Source organism: Hemicordylus capensis, chromosome 1 (genome assembly GCF_027244095.1).
Source record: "Hemicordylus capensis ecotype Gifberg chromosome 1, rHemCap1.1.pri, whole genome shotgun sequence".
In the NCBI taxonomy this organism is placed as follows: domain Eukaryota; kingdom Metazoa; phylum Chordata; class Lepidosauria; order Squamata; family Cordylidae; genus Hemicordylus; species Hemicordylus capensis.
In genome coordinates, this window is record NC_069657.1 from 259806079 (window position 1) to 259827397 (window position 21319).

A 21319-nucleotide genomic window follows, 5' to 3' on the forward strand; every position below is an offset into this window, starting at 1 on the left:
TTGAATGATTTTGATTTTGATTTGATTTGATTTGATTCCGGTACCACCCTTCCAAATGTGGCTCAGGGCATTTAAGTTAGAATTTGGATTAAAATTCTGAATCTGATCTGATATCCAACATCACCAGAGCTCATAATATCTAAATCCCAAATTGTTGAAGTTGAATCAGGTCAAATCCAAACTGAAATCTGAATTTTCTGAACATGCACAGGCCTACATCATGCTACTCAATTTTTTAAAACTCTGTTTTATTGTGAATGGTGATTTCAGTTATGACGCTGATGTACATAATATTTTAACTGCTTTTTACTGTAATGTTTATAGGTATTTTTGTTAGCAACCTAAAGTGTTGCTGGAGACCACCTCTTTAAATAAATCAACAGGTGTATTATGCATACTGATAACCATCTCACAATGGAAACCGTCAAGGAATGCCACCAGCATAGTGCAGCTTGCAAATCTGAAAGACAATAAATGCAAGGAATTTGAAATATTTCACTCTCCACACAGAAGTGCTCTCAAATAATTTAGTGCAGTGGGTTCCTAGTTTGACCCAGGGTCTACTTTAAAGTTTAACTGGCCTGATTGTACATCCAAGGGTAGTATCAATTGCCTAAGAGTCTCTGTTGTGAGTACAGTAATAGAAAGGGTTGCCTTGTAAGTTGTAGAATCCAGAGGAGAGAGTTGTGGTATGCAAGGATAAGACAATGGAGTTGGATCAGGAATCTATATATTTAATTCTCTAAGGCATACCCATGGCTAATCCCATGCATGGCAACTCTCACAAGAGTTCAGAGAGCTGCCAGATAGGCTAGCCACGGGATGGGTGGGCGAGGGGAAAATGGCGGCAGCAGTAGTGGCTGGGAAAAACTGCAGTGGCCGTAAAAAACTGCGGCAGCCAGCCAGTGGGATGAGCAGGAGGATAAAATGGCGGCAGGCTGCTCACTGGGCGGGCGGGCCAAATGGTGAGGGATGGGTGGGAGGACAGGCAGGCAAAATGGTGGTTTTGTAAGAAGATGGAAGGAGGTGGAAGGAGGTGGTGATGGTGGCCGGCTGGCAGGCAGGGGAAGGAAGAAGCTGGGAGGGGTGGGAGGGAGATAAAACAATGGCGATGGGAGAAATGGCATCTGTGGGAAGGTTGTGCGGGGAGGCAGCGGTGGGACAGGCTGCTAGAGGTGCAGATGCTCTGCGTCTGGCCCAACTAGTATTAATGGTTTAGTGAGACAGATATTATTTACAGACAGTCAAGTGCAGTTTACCATCAGTGCTCTTGTTGCTGGCTGTTTGTTAGCCCTGCCTCTACTCCAGGACTGGAATACAAGTAACTAAAGCCCCATTCCAAAGCTGTGCTGGATCAATGAATGGATTAACTAAAAACACCACATAAGCCAGAAGATATTCAGTAGAGTTGGTTACAGAGCTTCTTCTGATATGGCACTTCTGCATGCCATAAAAAGACTCTACAAGCCAGGTTCTGCTCTGTTTTCCAGCTTTTTCTCATTAGGGGGATTGAGACTTTTAGGAAGTTCGAGCAACAACACATTGGACATCTGCATTCCTTTTACATGTTTTGAAATTATTTTAAAACATTTTAGGGGGTCAGTCAGAAGGAGGAGGGGAAGGAAGGTCCATTTACTTCAAAGAAAATGTGAATTATCCCAGAGTCTCCAAATTATTATGCTCTCTCCGCCGAGGAAATCAATTAATTTGTTTCTCAATGGCTTATTTATGTAACCCCTTAATTATAGCATAGCTCTAGCACTCCTGTAATGCCGTGGGAAAACCGAAAGCTATGAAGCAACTTAAATACCACTCCACCCTGTACAGACAGAAGGCATCTACAGTAAGCGATGGAATGCATGTCAAGACTTTTTGCACATTTTCCCCCTTTACAATCATGGCTCAATGAGTCTAGCATGATGAGTACAGCAACCACTCCATAGACATTGATGGTGGAGTTTACAGGCATTCCTACTTGGGATGAGCCGATGTTCCCTGTTCTGCTTTGTTATTGAGTTGCCTTGGCTTCCATGAGTTGCCTTGGCTTATGGTTTGGCCTGGAGAATTTCTAAAATTAATTGTGGAATTGGCACAAGCATAGTATGCCAGTTTTCAGTGGGAGAACTTAAAAAAAAAAAATACCAATGCACAGGAGCACATGTGCATTAATTAAATTATTATACAGAAAAGGGATGCGACCGCATACTGATTCCTTTTGACACTGCAGTTAAATCAATGTGCAGGTGCATATGTTGGATTGCTTAATCCGCAGCACAAAAAGGAATATTGATATGATCCAGCAGTCACATTCAGATTCCATTTTCCACAGCGTTTTAATCAATCCAGGGGGGAAATTTTGATATGCGCTGTGCTCTTTGGCAAGCAGTACAGGGTAAAAAAGAAGGAAATAAAAATGAAACAATAGCAGATCATTGACGTGTGTGCCTCTCTGCAAACAAGGTCTGGTAATCTAGAATGTGCAACCCAGGGAGAGATTATGATGAGTAGCCTCTTGTGACCATTCCTAATTCTACCTGCTATAAAAACTCATTTACATGAGAATGATGCTGTTTATATCACTAAAGAGAAGTCAATGTTATTTAAAACTCCCACATGTGAGCATAACCGACCAGTGCAACGTTGCTTTTTAGAGTTTTTTCCTACTGCCATATATATTGTTTTGTTTGGTAGGCTGAAGGCCTACCCAATTTTTAAAGGGCATTCACACATGTAGCCTAACCCAGGCTAGGGCAGCTCATCCTTGGTTAGGCTGTGCTTGTGAAGCGCCAGGAGCAAGTTCTCTTCCAGAGCTACACCCACGCCAAGCCCCACTTTCAAACCCTGCATTTAGCCAAAGTTAAGCAAAACTGTGGCTCTCTTAACCTCAGCTGGCAAATGTCTGGGCGATCACTGGTGGGTTAAACAGCTCCCCCACCCTGCAGCCTACCAACATTTCCAGCAGTGAGCTGGCAGGAAGGAGTGGCTGTGCTGAGGGCACCCAGGGATGTGGGGGGCGGGATTCCTCCCACTCCCAGCATCTCCCTCTGCCACATCACTGCCCATGTGGGTGTGTAGTGCAGCAAAAAAGATGGCGGTGGCTGCTCATCTGCCAGGGAAGGCAGGCAAGCTCCGTCCTTCCCCACAGCCCGCCCACCTTCCCCAATGAGGTTGTATGTACAACCTCATGGACTACCAAGCCAAACATGACCCACTAACTCTCTGTGGAAGCCCAGAAAGAACAAGGTGGATCAAAAAAAAACCTGCAATGAATATGCTGTGTAAGAAAAAAAAACAACATCTTTACTTATCCAACTTAGCTCAGCTCCGACTCCACTTTCCCCACTCTCTATTTGCCTTCCCCTTTATTCCCAATGCAGTTCCATCTGAATTTTTTTCAATGGGATTTTTTAAATTTATTTTACAAATGAGTAAGGCAATAAATATGCTTAGCCTCTCAGAATTAATGGGCAAAAGCTTACACTTTGGATACTGTATGCAGCGATTCCATTGATCGTCATTGTGCAGGCGGGGGTGGGGAAGGCAAGGTGACCCTCACCTTCCCCAGAGATGATGATGGAAAAGGTAGTGGGAGCACGCTCTGGGCTCCCACATGGGCAGCCTGGCCCCATGCAGCTCCATGAAGTATGGAGCAGGGCGGAGGGTTCTGGGGCTGGAATTTGTTGTTCCTGCCTCCAGATAGCCAACAATGCTATGCGTGTGTGGCACATGTGGCACATTGGAGGATCCCCCTGGCCCATTGGACAGGCGCTCTATGCGCCCATCTCTGTGTCTCCTCAGGCGGAACTCAGCCCGAGGAGACACATGATACCCATCAGCTAGCTTAAGGGTGCGAGTGCACCCTTAACGTCAGGTAACAGCTGGGTTTGTTTACAGGTTTAGGTAGGTGGGGAGCAGAGGCATACACGAGCTTCCTGACACTCCTCACAACCAGCCTAACCTAGGCTAAGCTGCCCCAGGCTGGGTTAGGCTGGTTGTGAGAACAGCCTCTATGTCTGTGAAGTAAAGGCAGTTGGTTGCTGCTTTGGAAGTGTGCTTGAGTCTACTACTGCCTCTACTTCTGGAATGAGCTACATTACAGCACTATTGTGAGGACCGCAAGATAATATACATGAAGCACTTTGAACATTTTGAAATGTTCGTCATGCTTGGTACAACAAATCAACATACACGCGACAACAAATACATTGTAACAGTGACAAATACATCTTAATGGTGGTTGTTGTGCACTAGTTGGAGTTATGGGTCTAGGAATGGGGAGATCCAGGTTCAAATCTCTGTGCAGCTATGAAGCTCACTAAGTGTCCCTGGGCAGTCTCCTAATCGCACTCTAGCCTACCTCACAGGGTTGTTGTTGTGAAGGTAACATGGAGGGAGAATGATGTATGCATCACTGAGAGCTTTGGAGGAAGAACATCACCTCCCATTTTCTCCATCATATTCTCAGGTGGCGAGAATGGGCCAATTTTGGCAATTTCTCAACAGAACCTGAGAAACTCTGATAATGGTAGCCACCATGTTTTCCCAGAACCCAGCTCAGAATAACACTATGTCATGACTGGTGCTAACACTGATACCTCCCAAGCTGTGGTGTAAACTAGAAACAAAAATTGGAGGCAGCAAAAACAGGAAAAATGACAACCATTGCCAACATCCCAAACAGTGTAGGCCACCCTGTCAAAACTTTATAGGAAAGTTCATAATAATTTCTCCCTGCACAAATTACCCTGTTCTATCCTGAAACCCTTAATTGCTTTCAAATTTCTTCAAAATTCCTTCTAAGAGAATTTTTGAACAGCGATACTAATAAGTATGTATGTTGTTATCATGCAATATTATTCTACGATTGTAAGAAAGATGCAACAATTGAAGATAAAATGCTCAGTAGGGTGAATATGCCCTTGAAGCCCTGTAGTGATTGCTCAGAATTTTATTTTTACTATATCTGAAGATACATGTATGTTGAAGATAAGATTATGAATACTGTATCAATGGCCTCTGTGAAAAATAGATGCAAGGACTATCTGCTTCAACTTATTTCATCTTGGGCTCCTAATATGCACTTAACCCCTGACCATTTCTGTTGCTGAAATTGCTCTGTGCCAGAATGCCCCTCCCCTTGGCCTCGTGCAGAGGGGAGGGCTATTTTTGCCAGCTGCCCTGCACGAGGCCAAAATAGTGGCCTCATTGGTTGGCTTGGGGAGGGGGGCGGGACTTCCGCCCTGGTCCGCGTCGCCCGCCCCAAGCTCCGCATTCGGAGGCTGGCTTTCCCCCTCCCTCCCATCCCTGGTTCAGAGCGGGTCTAGCGACTGGTCGCATTGGGCCGAGTAGGAATTTTTTACCTTCAACGCATTGGCCACTGTTGGGGTTTTTTTCGCCTACTCCGTTCTGTCCTCAGGTGTTTGCCCTAGTTAGGTAGGTCACGACTTAGCAGGAACAGTGCGGGTTTGGGGTAATTTCAGGAATAATCGTTGGTGAGCACCTTTGAATAATTATCAGGTCGATTGGTCAATCACTCCTTTGTGGTTTGTGTGGCCCAGGGAGATTGATTCACCATGACACCAGCTTCAGGTATTCACCGGTCCTTGGGCTGGGCGGTCCGGGACTGGCGAGAACCTAGAAGTATTCAAGCCCCTTCAGGTGAAGGGGTTGGCCTTGAAGGCGGAAGGCAGGTTGTACCTGCTTCTTGCCTGAGCCAAGGTGTGTCACCCTTATAGGTTTGGGGAAAGGATGCGGAATCCTAACCCAACCTTAGCAGACCCGCACTGTTAATATAGGGTGATTAATCACCTCTGGTTTGCCAGTCCGCTTTAATTTAATTCATTTAAATAAAGTTGTGGCCCTTTTCCCAAATAAGTGTCGGTGTCATTTTTGGGCTCGGGGTCTGGGCACAATAGGCCCTATTAACCTCAGTGCGTGTTTTGAGGATGTTACCTGATATTCAGGAATCTCCCAAGATCTTCTATCAATTTTGTCTACTGAGGATATTAGTAGACTGCCTGTTGTGGAGAGAGAAAATCTCAGAGACTTGATCAGTCTCTGCTGCTGATGTACTGTACTTAGAGCTAACCCATGCAAGCTGCACTTTTCCAATTCCCAGAAGAGGAGCTTGGGGAAATTCTTCCAGTGTTGCCCGGCCCACATGAGCAGACTGCTTGTATGAGCAGTTAAATTTATTTGCTAGGATTAACCAACTGCAGTAATATCTGAATCTGCTTGCAGACCAGCTTCTCTCAGTGCCACATGCCATGTTTTTCTCACATCGAAGTGGAGGAAAAGGCAATCTCTATGTGGGTTTTATACTGCACGTGCTGATTGCACATGTATGTTTCATTACACTTACGCACACTGGGGATGCACATTTGACTTCTGCTTCCCAGTGGCTGTATACAGCCTGCTAGGAGCAGCAACTTTTAATATTTCATTCTTAAACATGATGATCCACGTGTGAGTTTCATGGTATTCCCTGTTCAAAAGAACAGTAAGGATGACATTCTTAAGATTACTTAAGAATAAGATTACGTAAGTAAACGTAATATTATGTAAGATGACTTACATAAGTAATCTTACATTTACGTAAGTACAAGGGGCCAGTTGATAGCCCCTGAATGGGGACCTAATGGATGCTGTATATATAGAGGACCTTTCTGGAGTATTCTGAATGGGGAAGCCATTAGGGCATGTAAGGTGACACATCCTAGCCCCACTCCAGCTAAGAGAAGGGGGTGATATGTGAGTGTATGCCCACTTACTTGTAAGTCTCAAAGAACTCACACTGGAGATTACTTCTGACTAAACATACATAGGATTGGGCTTGAAATCTCTAGCATTGCACTAAATGTCCCAGGGATTTGTTTACAAGGTCTGTGTTTACAAGGGTCCTCTGTTGGGCACTGTCAGAATGAATGCCGCATTGACAGGAAGGACCTCCGACAGTCAGAACTCTGACAAAATTCCTTCCTGTCATTGCAGAACTCAAGGAAGTTCCAACATGCCTATTGGTGATCTTCTCCTGCTAACTGGGCAAAGAGGCATCTTTTTAAAGTGGTGATTCTCTTTATTGAGCAGGGGGAGAGCAACTGGCCCTATCCATCCCCAGCACAACATCCCTCCAGTGGCTGTTGCTGGTGTCTACCTTGTGCTTCTTTTTTAGATTGTGAGCCCTTTGGGAACAAGGAGCCACCCCCCCTCCCCACACACACACCTTTATTATTTCTCTGTATAAACTGCTTTGGGGACTTTTGTTGAAAAGTGGTATATAAATACTGTCGTTTGTAGTTTTTTTGGAACCCTTCTCCCACTGCCCTCTCCCAATCTTCTTCCCTTCTCCTGCTTTCCCTCAACCTTTCCCTGCCTTCTGCTTCCTTCTACCCTCGCATACTTGGACATTACAAGAGCAAGGTCCTCTTCTGGAGGGGGCTAGAGCCAGGTGCTTGGCCTCCGGCCTCCTGCCACAGCATCTGTTTTAAGTGGGACATGTTTTTCCCTTTAAGGTCCTTAGCACCTTAAAGGGGGGAAATGTCCAGTTTAAAACAGAAGCCTCTGCAAGGCAGCTGGCCACAGCATCCAGAAGAGGACTGTCCACAGCTGTCCTCAGGTGCTGGTAAGGGAGGCAGGGGAGGGGAATGATTTGACAGAATGTCAAAGAAATGTTGGGCCCAGTCCCATCTGGCTTGGGCAGCAACCATTTATCTGTTAGGAACATAGGAACATAGGAAGCTGCCATATACTGAGTCTGACCATTGGTCTATCTAGCTCAGTATTGTCTTCACAGACTGGCAGCGGCTTCGCCAAGGTTGCAGGCAGGAATCTCTCTCAGCCCTATCTTGGAGAAGCCAGGGAGGGAACTTGGAACCTTCTGCTCTTCCCAGAGTGGCTCCATCCCCTGAGGGGAATATCTTGCAGTGCTCACACTTCTAGTCTCCCATACATATGCAACCAGGGCAGACCCTGCTTCGCTTTGGGGACAAGTCATGCTTGCTACCACAAGACCAGCTCTCCTCTCCTGTTGGATCAGATTGGATAGAATCCAACATATTTAGCCATGCACAGGCTTACTGTTTACACTGTTTCTGCTGACCCATACGGATCTTGTTTGGGGTTTGTCAGAGTGTGTGAAACAGACCAAAATCAGCCACTGCAACAGAGAACAGTGTGATTATTAGCTGTCCTGTTCATATAGTCCCTCCTGTCTTGCATGGGTCAGGATGCTGCTGCTGGTTTGTGGGTGCAAATTACTTCAGCATGTTCTCACAATTTGGTGCAATCTGTCTAGAAATCTCTCGAAACCCTAAACTTAACCCTAACTGGCTTGCAAGTGAAATGTGGAGTCAGATTGTTAAAAATGACAGTAGCCAAAGTGTTCTCACTGATTCCAGGAGATGAAATATCTATTATGAACACAGGGTTCGCTTCCTATTAGGAAATACGTATTGTTCTGCTAATTCGAATGTTATGCAACAGTATGGACCTGAATTTAGGCAACACGATTCCTGCTCTATTAAAGGTCAAGCCTTATGTGGCATGAGAGGTCCGATGGTTTAAAAAAAAAAATTAGATGCACAAGGGAGGTGATTTGGATCATATGGCCCCTGTATGCTACCTCACCTTCATGCTTTGCTCCATGGAGATTTTAATCAGGACAATGGCACTGGTAGAGAAGCTTAAACCCCTTGTCATCACTCTAGTCCCAATGTCACTGCTATTAGCTTGTTTAAAAAACCAGCAGGATGGATGGATCTATTTTGGTCTTAATGGGTAGTAACCGGGGGGTGGGGCGATAATGTCAAGTGTAGAGGTGAGCCGACTGCCAGCATTGACCATTTTTTGACTGTGAATAAGTAACATCCACAGACAACAGACGAGGGTTAGCATCCTTCCTTCCCTTTGGTCTTTTCCAACTCATTAACTTTCCAGGGAAGTCTGTACTTGAACTTTAGCATGCTGCTGCTGCTTCTTTTTTTCTAATACCAAACTTGTGATGGAGGTTATTGAAATGAATAGTAACGCTAGAGGAGGTGCTATCTTCCCTTTTAAATAAGCCATTCAATTTGTCATGAATGGCCAAGTGTGGGTCTTTTTTGTTTGCCGTGGGGACTTAAGTTTCAGAGCTCAGAATGGAGTGAATGGTTGCCGTGCTGAAGCCGAGGCACAAGAAGAAAGGGGAATCCGGGGGAAAGGAAGAAAGCCAACAGAGACAAGCAATTACAAGGTGTATTACGTACACCAGGCTGGCCTACAAAGAGGGACGAAGTAATTGTCTTTCTCTGCCTCCCTCCTGCCCCCCAATTAAAGGTAAAAGAGGAGGGAAATGAATATTTGCCCTTCATAGAATTGGAAAGCTGTTTCTGCAAAGAATAAAAGGAGCTTTTAGAACATGGCAGCTGCCATCGCCCCCAAAAGCCATGGTACTTGATACTACAATCTAACCTCTTAGTGGTTTCTTGGCCATCTTTTGAGAACCACAGAAAGGTATTCAAGGTGAAGACAATAACAGACGTCAAAGAGAGGGGGAAATTTAGAGTTTAAAAGACTGCTGAGTGACATGCAGGCCAGATCAAAGGGAGAAATTTACCAGGTATTTATAATTACAATGCTAATAGGAATTAATAACAGAGGCCAAAGTTGAAGGGGTGATGTCTCTCAATCCTTTAAAAAAACTGCAGTGCAAAAAGCAAACCATTCATTCAGTTAAGCATTCATTCAGGTTTTCCTCTCTGTGTTCATCAATGAAAGGGAAGGTTCTTTGTTGGTTTATGTGAATTTCATTGCTTTCAAAACATAGTGGCTGTTTGGAGGGGAAACACAAGGTGGGGCTCAAGTGCAATTATTTGAGATTTGAGGGATTTTTTAAAAAAAATTATCTTGCTGTCAGAGTCCCTTTATCACTTCCCCCCCCCCGCCCACTGCCACACAACTATTTTACCCTGGTGACTGCTGTAGAATTGTAGTTCTTCTTGCTGCTACTATTTTTAATGCTGAATGCGAGGAGGGAGGGCTGCAGCTCAGTCACAAAGCAGCTCCAGTGCATGCAAACGATCTCATGATCAATATCCAGGGAGGACTTGGAAAGACCCCTGTCTGAAAGAGAGAGCTGTTGCCAGTCAGTGTAGATAATACTGACTGTACTTGATGCACCAATAGTTTGACGTGCTGTAAGGCAACTCCGTATGAATAAGGGCAGGGCTGCTCCTTGCTTATTACAGAAAGCAAAACCTGATGGCTCTTTGCAGCATCCCTAAAATTTAACACATTCAAATGTAAAGGCTGACACACAGTGAGCGCAATGTTAGAATGATGTTCTAATGATGTGCTGTCGCAATTGCATGACAACACTCACACACAACAGCGTTAATTGTGCCAATGTAGTTGCGCAATAGCATGCCCATTGCAAAGGAGAGCTGGTCTTGTGGTAGCAAGCATGACTTGTCCCCATAGCTAAGCAGGGTCCACCCTGGTTACATCTGAATGGCAGCCACATATGAGCACTGTAAGATATTCCCCTCAGGGGATGGAGCCACTGTGGGAAGAACAGAAGGTTTCAAGTTCCCTCCCTGGCTTCTCCAAGAGAGGGCTGAGAGAGATTCCTGCCTGCAACCTTGGAGAAGCCGCTGCCAGTCTGTGAAGACAATACTGAGCTTGATAGACCAATGGTCTGACTCAGTATACAACAGCTTCCTATATTCCTATGTTCCTATGAAAGAATAGGCAAGCTGTTGCGCAGCTAGATTGGCACAATTAGCGCTGTTTCACAATTGCAATTGTGCATGCTTAATGTCAGCCAGTGAACTGGGTCTCACGATCAGTGAGACCCGGTTTGGAAAGCTAAGCAGGGAGAGGGGGCTAAGCCCGCTCTCCCCGCAGCCGAGCAGGGCAGGAGCCCTGGGTGGCCGGATCAGCTGCCCACACGACTGCTGGCTCCGTGATGGAGCCAGCGGGGGCTGGGGAGTTCGAGGGCTGTGCGGCCCCCAGAAGCTCCAGTATGCCCTGCAAGAGCATGCAGGGCATAGTGGGGAGACCCCCAAGCCGGGAGGCTGCTTTTCAGCCTCCCGCCAGGGGTCTACTCATGAGTAGCCGTGCCACGGAGCCACGCCACAGCTACTCATGACCTCCTAAACCCAGTTTAAGGGGCGGGCTACTTGAGTGGGTTACCCGCTCAAGAACCACCAGGCTCGCAGCTAAGCTCGGTGGTTCTCACGATTGTAGAAAATCGGGCTACCGGAGGCTAGCCCGATTTTCTACAATTGTGTGAATAGCCTCAGCGTCCTTTCTTCATCTGAAAACTCTTCCCTCCATAGTTGCTGCCTCCTCAGAAAGAAACTCATCCATGTACGCTTTGAAGGAAAAGCTACACTTATTGTTGGGTGTGTGCCAAAGCCGGCATGTGTCGCAGGGATTGTTGAAAGAAATCCTTACAAAATCACTCTTGCAAACGCAGTGCAAAGGAAGAAAGAAAAACACTTTTAAAAACTGACTGAATATGACTTGGCACATTTTCTCCTCTCTGTACGACTGAACAAATTGTTGAGTTATATTACAGTCTGTGTGGTAGTTGACAAAGCTAGTTCAAGCAACCTCACACCACGGACTCAGAAGCAGTTGAACATTTGGAGTGGATGGCATTTTCCTTTAAATTCAAGCCTTTTCTGCAGACTCAGGCTAAGTGCAAATATCTTTAAGGGCTTTGTCATGTTCATTTCTATGAATATTTGGAAGTATGTTCAGGGAAACAAAAGAGGCGAATCTATGAGATAAAACCTACAGAGTTCTCCAAGATATAAAGTCCTTCCCTGAACAAGACTTCCTGACTCGATATGTTGATGACCCTTGTCAAAAATACAGAGCAGTAAAGAGCATCTTTGGAATGTGGGGTTTTCCTGGTCAACTTTGCAAAATATAGAGAGCCCCGTCATTTGCCCACTGAAGCTTAAATAGGCCTGCTGAGACGGTAAGCAAGGCCAGGATCAACACAAGGCACCATTTGCCCATCCAGGGAGGGTTAGGCCCAGCCATTAAGAGACATCCATTGTCTGAGAGGGCCCCCCCTCCCACAACCATGGTGGCAGATGGGGATTTCTTTTATGAAGAGTATATTTTATTATGGTCCAAGATCAGCACACAAAGCAAAAATACAGCAATACAATATACCTGTATAATAATCAGTACACACTTTCCGTATTATTATTTTATAATGAATATTTATACCCTATTTGTCAACAAAAGTTCTCAAAGCGTCTGCTTAGAAAGATAAAGATGAATAAAGATAGCATCCCTAGAATCATCATGGGTTCGCAGAATATAGATTGCAAGGGACTTCGAAGGTCTTTTAGTCTAGCCTCGCTCCCCAATGCAGGAATCTGCTACGTCATCTCTGACGGATGTCAGTCAAACCTCTGTTCTAGCTGGAAGCTTCTGCCTGCCATGTTTCCCCCTCCACAGGACCCCAGGAAGCTTTGCAGTGCTACATGGGGAATCGTAAGGGGAAACCAAACATGGCAAGCAACAGCTGCAGCTAAAATGCTATTGTTGCTGTTTCTGGCCCAGCAAGAATAAAATAAACCTACATCATCAGCCTCATCATAGAAAGAGGAAGTGGGCATATCCAGGAAGGAGGGGTCCCCACCAGGGTCATCTTGTGAAAGCTCCTCTCAAACCTAGAGCCAGCTGTGACTGAAGGTTACCAAGAGGAACTGAACAAGAACTGAGATGTGAGAGTGCATGAACTCTTGGGGAAGCTCAAAGAAAATACAAAATTGCTGTGCAAGACTGGTGGTAAGGCTGTAGTATTGGGAAACGATGCTGCTCTTTCTTGCGTCACCCGGAGCACTTTCTGCTCTAGGCACAAGCACACACCCTGCACTCTCTGTCTGCTTTAGTTAACTGTTTGATCTGCATTTGTTTGGGGATAAATGCTAAAATGCTATGAGCAGGACCCATTTTGTTCTGTTCAGCATTGTCTGAACTGAATGCAATGGCCACAAACTAACCTGGAGGCAGCAATTATCATTTTCAACATTCAGGTCTACTCAGATCTGCTTCATTGCCTGAAGCTGCATCTAGGATGGAGCGTGGGAAGAGAGAGAGAGAGAGAGAGAGAGAGAGAGAGAGAGAGAGAGAGAGAACAGGACAAGAGAAACTCTTCAGTCATGAATACAGTCACCTTCTTGCTTAAGTGCCAAAGAATATGATAGGCTTCATGGAGAAATATATATCCAATCACAGATGAGCAAGAGGAAGGAAGTGCAGAAACATAAAATCCATGGAAGATATACTGTGCCTTCTTCATTAGCGCTGCAGCATGAATGAAGAGAGAAGTGCTGCTGATTGTACTTAGTGCTTTGGCTATTGTCAGAATATATATATTTTTTTTTATTAGATTTTCTTCTGCTCTGGCCCTACCCCATGTTCCTTGTATCCTGATATTATTCTGAGAGTTCATTCACACAGCCAAAAGTTGTGTCAGATAAGCATCCTACCCAGGTTTGGGACCTGTGTGTGCTCCCAATTTTTGGTTGTGTGGGAGCAAATAACTATGGAGGAGGTGAGAGAAGTGATTGTGTGGAATCAAGGAAGGAGGAAATTTTGGGTAGGGCAGCTTTCCCTCATACCTTGGTCAAATGCTCAGTATAAAAGCTGGGTAGGACAGTGCTGTCCTACCCAGCTTTTCCTCCAATCTTGATTCCACACAATCACTTCTTCCTCCTCCTACCCAGTTTTCAGTAGTGTGAATGACTTCTGAGTTTGTGAGATTGCATTACTTTTGGGTTACTTGGATTTGGGAGGAGAAATTATTGCCTTTTGCTAAAACTACTTATTTGAAATTCTCTCCATTACTAATCCACCACCATATCTCATTTATTTCTTTTTTCCTAGCATATTGGAGGCTTTCCTTTCCTACAACTGGAGCAGTTCATTTGAAATCTTCTAATTAAACTAATTCAATTTCCCTTATTTTTCTATCTAACTTCAGATTAAGATGAATGAATGAATGAATGAATGGTTTTATTACAGTCATAGACCAGCGAACCATTTTTTAAAGAACAGAACAGATTAACATACACAAATACAACAAATATTTATATACCACTTTTCAACCAAAGTTCCCAAAATGGTTTAGATAGATAGATAGATAGATAGATAGATAGATAGATAGATAGATAGATAAGATGACTCCCTGTCCACAAAAGGCTCACAATCTAAAAAAGAAACATTAAGATAGATGCCAGCAACAGCCACTAGAGGGATGCTGTGCTGGACGGATAGGACCAGTTGCTTTCAGACATTAAGATTCTCAAGCATTGAGCGTTAGGAGGTCTGAATGCTCAAGTCCATGGAAACCATATCAAAAGATCACAAAAGGAATCATCATTATCCCTGCTTTGCCACTTACCTTGCTCTAATAGGAACATGCTACTCAAATTTTTGGTTCATTATGGAGTTCAGTATGCCCAAAACATGACAGTGGTGTAAAAATCTGGCTTTTCAGTGTTTGGGAGGACTTCTTTTGTGCTAGTTTCCTAAGGATTGTCTTCCTTCTGGGTCAGAGAGTTTATAGTAGGGCCTGCAGCTGGATAACCATTTCTCATCAAACAAACTCATCTCCAGGGAAGCTGATGTCCTTAAAAATACTTTGAAGGAAAATGGGGGTTTGATATGCAGTGTTTATTTTCATCGGCTGATGTTGGAGTCCAAATCTTGCCTTCCCCAGAGGCCAGGAAACTAAGCAAACTTGATTCTCAAGCATGCCAGCTACCGAAAAAGGGTGTTCACTCACCTTGGCAGAAAGGTTATTGTTTCTTGACTCTTCCAGCCTGTTCTCAGCTTTCACAGATCACAATAAATATCCTAAGAAAAAAATCCACGGAAACTTGCTCAGTCCTTTAGGTCATATTATGTACTTTGTCTCAATGGTGGCCATTTATACATAACACAAGTTTTACCCTCAAACTGGCATGTACTTCCTTTCATGCCATATCCAGTGATTCAGCAGCAGTTGGTACATGGGTGAGAGAGAGAGAAAGAGAGAGAGAGAGAGAGAGAGAGAGAGAGAGAGAGAGTTTATAACCCATCCAAGCAAAGTGATAATTGCTTAATGGTAAAACTATAAAGGCATAAAAAACATACATTTGTATTTTGTCTCCTAGGCAACTGCCTAGCTAGATGGATAATTAAATATAAAACTGGAATCTGGGCCTTTTAAACTCACAGGTGAGCTGAGTTTTGCTACTAATATTTGACTCTTCTACATGGACATTTGAGACAAAGCTCAAAAAAGAGTTTGAAGATGTTCTGCAAAACCATCAATCAAGAGAAAATATAGGCTAAGTATAATGACCAAAAAAGGTCCACTAAGTGGTAACATTGCTCTGTGTCAGTCACAGATGTTTAGAATATGACCCCTAAAGTCCAATGGGATATCGCAGCACAGGCTGACTTGAAAATCACTGTTCGGGAATCAGTCTTGCAGGGTAAAGAGAGAGAACAAAGCTTCCTTTACATGATCCAGCCTAGGTAGGAACACTGAAAGGGTGTAGCTTTTGAAAGTGAAGTAATCACTGGAATAAATGAGAATGAAATCGTCAGCCAACCTTATACTGTGTTTACTATTGCATGGACCGGTTTCATGTCTAGCATTCTGAAACAGATGTTTGCAGTTCAACAGAGAGAGCTGCTAAGGTATTAATGTCTTTCTCCACTGTTCCCCCACCCCTTACACATGTGAAATTGTTAAGAGTGTTTATGAGTGTCTGGCATATAGGAGTGGATGGCTTTGTTGGGCGTGGTGTTCACGAAGTGCTTGACTCTGCATGACAAAATTGGGATTACAGATCATATTGGCAAAATGAGGGGCAAATAGTGGAGTTTGCAAAACGTGAGTGTATCACACTCCCAGCATAAAAATTTAGGGGCTTGATGGGTTGGGATTTTATTTGGCCAAGGAAAGCTTAGGTGGGGTTTGCAGACTTGGTGCAGTGAGAAACTGAAGAATGTTCAGCCTTCCAATGGCTGTCAGTCATCAGTAATTGAAGGATATTACATTAGATTGTCTTTCAGTGACAAAAAGGCTATTCATACTCTCCCTGCTGGGGCAGGGAGCATGGCAGGGGGGCAGGGTTTCACCTACCTTCCCCCCAGATGATCTTCTGCGCATCTTTGGTGCATCACCATGCGTTCAGACGATCTGCTCTGCTCCATGCAGTGCAGATCAGTGGGGACTAGGACTCGTTCTATCAGCCTCCACATATCGGCGAGCGCAGAGCATTGGAGGATACCCCTGTGCGATGGGTGCTCTAGGCCCCTGTCTCTGTGTCCACTCAGGCTACTTGCAGCCCGAGCACACACACAACCTCAGCTAAAGGATAGGTAAAAATCTGGGTCAGGCAAACAGGCAGCACCAGGATCCACCCGGATACCGATGCTTCACACGTGGAGCCTAAACCAGGCTGGGCTGCCCTAGGCTGGGTTAGGCTGTGTGCATGAATGCCCTTACTATTTTAGTGCAGTTTTGCCAAAAGCAAAGAAAAGCAATCTGCATATACTTAGGCACAATAATGGGAACAACGTCTATGACATACAACTCAGTTTTAAAACTCCTTCAGTTTTGCTCTTCTTTTTTTGCAATTGCCCAGCAAACTTCTTATTGAGTAAGCTAAAGGCAGTAAATTATTTGTCAATATCCATATTGTTTTTATCTTTATCAGTCAGTATTTCAAACCTGCTATCCAGGAATTGACGGTTGGAGCACAAAGGGCATAATCAATTCCAGACATGGTGGCTGTAGGCTGAGCCATCAACACCAGCCAGAGGATGAGCCGAGAATCAGGTGTTATGAACTGGGTACAGCAACACATGGTGGGGGCAACTGGAGTGTGCCTACTAGCCCCACACCCTTGCCCTGGTGGACTGACTAGCCATGCCTCCTGGCCATCAGAGGCAAGCACTGGACAAAGGAAGAATTTCTCCCCGTGTTCTAGAACCCTCACCAGCCAGGATTCTAAACCATAGGGAGAAACTTCCCCACCCTATGATTAGTGCTTGTCTCTGCAGATAGGTACTGAAGAGGCTGAGGGAATGGCCAAGGAGCACATCAGAGCAGGGAGTGTAGTTAACCAGTAAGCTGCCATTTCCTTTCCCCTATATTCAGTGAATGCAGGAATCCTATTCAGACACTATCGCTATTCACACGATCATCGCAATGAAGGCAGGAGGCAACATACCCAGCTAGTAATGCTTGTGAGAACCCATGCAGTTCCCTCCAATCCAGCTCACTCAAATGTGGGTAGCCCAGCTTCTATACCTTGTTCTTTACCAAGGTAGGATGGGGAAAGGAGCTGTCCTACCTTGGTGTTCAGATCACGTGGGTGCATTTGCCATTTCTAGGAGTCCTGGGGAGCGAACGGCCATGTTTGTGATGGAGAGCTGTGGCTAGGGGGGCCGCCATCTGTGTATGTGCTTCTCTGCACAGCATATTCTATGTCCCTTTGCTTGCAATGTCTTCAGTAGAGCTGGGCCTGCCTCCGACCCCTTCATGGTCAGTCAGAGGATTATTTATGAGTGATAGGGTTTTCCAGCCTCTGTGCATTTGGGAAGCCTCTCTCCATCCTCAAATGACCAGCTATGCATCCAGTTTGCAGCTACCATGATCATCTGGGAGCTGGGCTGACAGACTCAAATTGATTTTCTGCTACTCTGTGGGGAACAGGGTAGGAGCTCTACCCCCAAAACACCACCCCCAGATGATTGTGTGAAAGGCCTATGTTGTATTTGCATTTTGAACTGCACACACATGTTTTAGTGTGAATAACTACCTGCATTCATTTTAAAAATGAAACTGCGTACAGGTCCCTCAAACACATGGAATAGAAAGCAGTGCACTGCTGTACCTGCGTTCAACATAACATGTGAATAACTGTACCTGTGTATGCTGTGAACAGATTGTATGGATGAACATAATGTGTGAATAGCGCTTGTCTTTAACTATTCAGAAAGTATATAAGGTACAGAAGCAGATGTTTTGGTCTTGGAGCAAGATATCATTTCGAGCAGCAGGGGAGACTAGCTTTCACCTATGTTGCCTTAATACAAATAACCTGTTTAATATGAATGTTGAAATGATGATTGTCCAAGAAACTTAAGCCAGCCAGTTACCTGATCTGCTTTGGCTGTGGCCCTTGTCCACCATTCTGCCCCCTTCAACAGCAGTACACTATTTTGTAGAATCCATACCCTGGAAGAATGGGGCACAACAAGACATCCACCCATCTTGCTTACATAAAGGCTGTACAATCCGTTTTTTATGTTTATTTGGAGAGTTGGCTTGATTTCTTTCATTTGACATAATAGTAGAGCAATCAACAGACAAAACATGGGCGGCATTTCAAACAGGTAGGGATGTTTTGGCTTTTGCTGTGACATCGGTGCTTGCAACTAATGCCAGCTGGCCCCAGTTGTAAAGCAGCGTTCAAGCTGCATTGCTTCCTCAGCCTCCCGACACTTGGCGCCACAGCCCTTGGCTGACTGATGAATGAATAAGGGCTTTGGTGACTGGGAGCCATCCATCTCTACTGCCAGCGGCTGGATACAGTGAATATACAGAAAGGTGCATTGGTGGTCACGTTTAGTTTCTACCAAGCCAACAGAAAGAAGAATGTACCGCTCCCTACACATATGCATGTATATATACATGCCTGCATGCTTTCACTGTTATTGTCAGTGTTTGTAGGGCAAACACCTATAAATTCTCTGCCCGGCAAAGGCACGGGTGGGACTTTGTTGATGAAGCGGGTGGGTATTCAGTTCCTTTCAGGTTCTATGTGCCCAGAGCTGAGTCCTGGGGCAAAGAAGTACAGGCCCTGCTTTGCACATAATCCAAAGCACAGCATGGGCTGGAGTCTCCCCTTCACTTAGTTTAAATTACAGGAAGAAAGACTTAAAGACATTTTGAAGCTCTTCAAGGAAAAAAGCAGTGCCATAACTTTCTTAAATATTCAGTTGTGGAATAGCTCCCATAGTTTTCTTATATTTCATCTAAAGTTACCTTCCTGTAATTTAAAGCCATTGCTTTTCATCCTGTCCTTAGTGGGCACACTGAATAATGGCTCTTCTCTTTTTTTTCTCTTCCCCCTTTCACAACCCCCCCCCCGGCTTTTGGAAGCTATTGGGAAATGTAATCCTTGCCCTTGCTTTCTCAATCCTCAACCTAACAGTTAAATTAATGTTGACAACCTGGAAGGCATTCAGAGGAGAGCCATGAGAATGATAAACAATATAGAACGCAAGATTAAAGAAACTGGTATATCCAGAATGAGATGTGTCTAACTTAGAAATTCATATTACTCTAGAATACTCTTGGTTATAGCAGTACTTTTCCTGAGAATTGTGCACAATACTTCTGATACCGCGACTAAAGTAGGATTGGCCATTTTGTTGCAGTCTCATGTTTCACTACCATTGCCCCCAAATCTATCTTAGATACCCTCCTCCTTAGCCATTTGCCCCAAGCATACAATTGTTCTTATACATAACATTTTACATTTGATCTTTGATTATTTTATTTATTCATTTATTTATTTAATGGATTTTTATACTGCCCCAAACCAAAGTCTCGGGCGGTTCACAATAATGTATATCATGATTAGTCATGATATACATTAGTAGTATAGTAGTATATCATGTAGTATATCATGATTAGTATATTAGTATATCATGAGTAGTATATCATGATTAGTTATGATATACTTTCATTGTGAACCTGATGTCATCATAGCTGGTCCTTGGGTCTACTTTTTCTCTCGGCCCTCCTTGTCCCTTTCCCCCATTATGCTACATCTTCAGTGGGTTGGGAGTAAAGGACTATCTGCTCCTATTCTGATCTTATTTCTGTTTCCCTTTCAGATTTTCTGCGCAGTGTTTGTGTGGCATGGTAGGGGTAGAAAGGCAAACAAAGAGTGAATGTGGGGACTGAGTTTTTGGATCCTCAAGCAGACATTGCATTATCTCTCCCTGTATACACACACAAATATATTTATACAAATAGTAATAAAATGGCTTGCAGTTTGTAAGCATATTCATGTCTTATGTCTCTGTGACGCTAATCTTTCTCTAGCTCTATGAGGTCTCATTCCCCATGTTTTCCAATGGGAGAGTTTTTCTGGGGAAGTAATTAATTTTTCCAGGGTTTTGGATGTTTTTGTTTTTGCAAAAACAGCATATTTCTATCTTTTGTGGTTTGGTCTAGGAGTTTCATAAGAGTCAGTCAGGGAGGCCCAGTCAGTGCGTTTGTGAGGTCCAGTGAGTGAATATAAAATTCTGCTTGAGAGAAGAATTGCAACCACAGCTACCGAATGAATCCATAAGGCGTAGCTCTGAAAGGGAAAAGGAAGAGACTGAAGCTTGGAGCAGGAAGATAAACACTGGCAAACTTGTTACAGATTAGGGAAGAAATTAGATGCCACACAAGGAGGATTGTACACAACTGGCAGAACTCAAGAAGAGGGATGACACTTATTAAATGTGTCCTTTTTCATTCTGGAATATAGGAATTCATTCTGCAATTTGCAGCTCCATTCGATTCATCTGCTTATTTAACTCAAGAGACAGGATGGATGTGATAAAAAAGGGCCTGATTAGCAAATATTTATTGACTGGCTACTATTGGGATCACAGCCTATCAGTCTGAATCTGCTTCCCAGTCACAGGTGACAGGAAACTGTGATCAATTTACCAGGATAAGTCAAACTTCAAATAGATTATGTTCTCCATGCCTCCTGGGATTTCTCTTCCAAATGTTCAAAGAGTGACCAAAATGAAGATGGTCAAAAAGTAAATGATCCCTAATATCATATAGGATCACACTGTACTAGATGAATGGGAGACACAACTTGTGCTACAAAAATTAAAATTAAAGAACTCTGAATACATTTGCTAAGATCTGTTTTTAAAGGTTTTCCCATGTTTTATTACTTAGTTTAGTCTAAGCACAAATATCTCAAACCATTTCACAAGCAAAGGTAATTATCACGTGTAGATTGGGTAGAGCCTGTGACTTGAATCTATCACAGTGCAGCAAAATTGCTGAGTATAACCAACTAACAAATTGGTGTTTTTTTTAAACTTGCAATTCACTTCATTTCAGCTCACACTTGGCCTTTGATAATGTGGTATTTGGGGTTAATCCATTCCTTGATCCAGGCCAGCTTTTGAATAGTGTTTTAATTATTTTTATTCCAGTCCTGGAGTGGAGGTGGGGGCTAACAAACAGCCAGCAGCAAGAGTACTGAAGGCAGACTGCATTTGCCTCTCT

General features: G+C 44.1%; 1 long non-coding RNA gene across 1 annotated transcript; it reads right to left on the bottom strand.

The window, feature by feature from the left end:
- Positions 1 to 265: 265 nt before the first annotated feature.
- LOC128340779 (uncharacterized) lies at positions 266 to 16927 on the bottom strand. The gene is made up of 3 exons (XR_008313951.1): positions 16733 to 16927; positions 14792 to 14978; positions 266 to 460 (listed from the first exon to the last, which is right to left on the bottom strand). It is a non-coding gene; the product is annotated as an uncharacterized LOC128340779 (long non-coding RNA).
- Positions 16928 to 21319: the final 4392 nt, after the last annotated feature.